This window comes from Dermochelys coriacea, chromosome 9, assembly GCF_009764565.3.
Source record: "Dermochelys coriacea isolate rDerCor1 chromosome 9, rDerCor1.pri.v4, whole genome shotgun sequence".
NCBI lineage: Eukaryota > Metazoa > Chordata > Testudines > Dermochelyidae > Dermochelys > Dermochelys coriacea.
Genome location: NC_050076.1, coordinates 104,297,296 through 104,300,054, shown reverse-complemented (window position 1 = coordinate 104,300,054; position 2,759 = coordinate 104,297,296).

Below are 2,759 nucleotides of genomic sequence, written 5' to 3'. Positions count from 1 at the left end.
TGGTTTCCCTAATCAGATCCCCAATGTCTAGGAAAAGCAGCTCTTATTATCCAGGCAGAGTCCCTTTGTTCATGTCAATTCCGGGCTTTGGTGATGTTTGTCCCAACCAGTCTGGTAACCTATGCTGGAGGTTGAGCCAGATTCCTAGAGCCAATGGCTCTATCATTGTCCAATAACAATCCTTGAGAGTTTGCTGAGTGTATCTTGAGCTATTCTTTCTTCCTGCTTGTTTTCCTTGGAGACCACTATTAAACTAGCTCAGTATAGTCATACAAAAACATCCCAATACCCAGGTCCCATATGGTATTCATCAGGTATTACAGAGCAGCTCCACATCCATCACAACTGCAATAAGTCATTACAATCACTAAACTAATACATATTGTTTTGTGTTCTCTGCTTGTCTGATGGGGACTGCTAGTTATTTGGGGCAGGGTGTGGGTGTTTTAATATTTGTAAAATGCCATGTATAGTTCCAGAGCTGTCTAAATAAATAAAATAAGATAAAGCAATAATAATAATACTGGTGGGGTTCTTTTGGCCTTATCATTTCCATATGTAACAAATGTGGCAGTCTCTATGGGGTGTCTCAGTCCTATATAAGTCATAGTAGGTGGGGATCTTGGTCCCATTGGGTTGTACGCATCATTGCTGGAATTAGGAGTGTAGGGGTGCTGCTGCATAGCCTGGCTTGAAGTGGTTACCATCATATACAGGGTTTACAGTTTGGTTCAATGACTCTAAGCACGCGCACTGTACAAATTGTCCCAGCACCTCTATGTGTATGCGGGGTCTCTAGTCTCATAAGGGGAGAAGGTGGGCTTGATCCCATATATGGTGTATGTGGGGTTATTATGGGGTTGTCAGTCCCATGCATCCTTATGTGGGGGTCTTGGGACCATATGGGGTGTATGCAGGGCCAGATTAATGCAGGGACTTTAGGGGCTGCAGCCCAAAGTGCCAGGCTAAGGGGGGCCCCGGCGCAGCAGGGCTCAGGCAGGCTGCCTGCATGCCATGGCCCCATGTCGCTCCCGGAAGTGGCTGCTGTCATGTCTCTGTGCCCCCAGCTGTGGGGGTGGTGCTTGTGGGCACGGGCAGCACACGGAGACACGCTGTCCCCCTCTCTCCAGGGGTGTGCAGAGACGTGCCAGCAGCCAGCCGCTTCCAGGGACAGCGTGAGGCTATGGCAGGCAGCATGCCTGAACCTTCGTGCACTGTCTATGGTGAGAGCCTCCCAGCTGGAACCTGCACCTTCCACACCCTCCTGCACCTTGCACCCCTACTGCACCACAACCCCCTGCCCCAGGTCAGAATTCCCCTCCTGCACCCAAACTCCCTTCCAGAAATAAACTAATATAACAGCTGTTTTAAGGTTTCAGAGTAGCAGACATGTTAGTCTGTATTTGCAAAAAGAAAAGGAGTACTGGTGGCACCTTAGAGACTAACAAATTTATTTGAGCATAAGCTTTTGTGAGCTGTTCTAAGGTAAGAAGTAGGCTATTTTGAATTAACTACATTCTACATGTTTTAAGACTGAAATGTAACCACAGAATGGCTTTATGTTAATTAAGAGGCAAGTATTGCGTTAATAGCCTCAATGCCATAATTGTGATAATTTTGTTTAAAATTAGGAAAAAGGTTTGTATACAGGGGCCCCAAAAAATCTAATAGCCCCAGGCCCACAGGAGAGTTAATCCGGCCCTGAGTGTAGGAGGGATCTGCATGGAAGTCTCAGTCCTATCTACCAATGTGATATATGCCATCATGTGCCAGCAATGCCCCTCTGCCATGTACATTGGCCAAACTGGACAGTCTCTACGTAAAAGAATGAATGGACACAAATCAGACGTCAAGAATTATAACATTCAAAAACCAGTTGGAGAACACTTCAATCTCTCTGGTCACTCGATCACAGACCTAAGAGTGGTTATCCTTCAACAAAAAAGCTTCAAAAACAGACTCCAACGAGAGACTGCTGAATTGGAATTAATTTGCAAACTGGATACAATTAACTTAGGCTTGAATAGAGACTGGGAGTGGATGGGTCATTACACAAAGTAAAACTATTTCCCCATATTTATTTCCCCGCCCCCCACTGTTCCTCACAAGTTCTTGTCAACTGCTGCAAATGGCCCACCTTTGCTAGTCTGAAACCTGTCACCTTGATTATCACTACCAAAGGTTTTCTTCTCCCCCCCCTTCTCCTGCTGGTAATAGCTCATCTTAAGAAAGGATCACTCTCCTTACAGTGTGTATGTAACACCCATTGTTTCATGTTCTCCGTGTATATAAATCTCCCCACTGTATTTCCCACTGAACGCATCCGATGAAGTGAGCTGTAGCTCACGAAAGCTTATACGCAAATAAATTTGTTAATCTCTAAGGTGCCACTGGCGGGGGGCGAAGGGTCTGCGGGGGGGTCAGGCAAGGCGGGGGGCGAGGGGTCTGCGGGGGGGTCCGGGCCCTGGCGGGGGGCGAGGGGTCTGCGGGGGGGTCCGGACCCAGGCGGGGGGCGACGGGTCTGCGGGGGGGGTCCGGGCCCCGGCGGGGTGCGACGGATCTGCGGGGGGGTCCAGGCCCCGGCGGGGGGCGAGGCGTCGGCGGGGGGGTCCAGGCCCTGGCGGGGGGCGAGGCGTCGGCGGGGGGGTGCAGGCCCTGGTGGGGGGCGAGGCGTCGGCGGGGGGGTCCAGGCCCTGGCGGGGGGCGAGGGGTCTGCGGGGGGGTCCGGGCCCAGGCGGAGGGCGAGGGGTCTGCGGGGG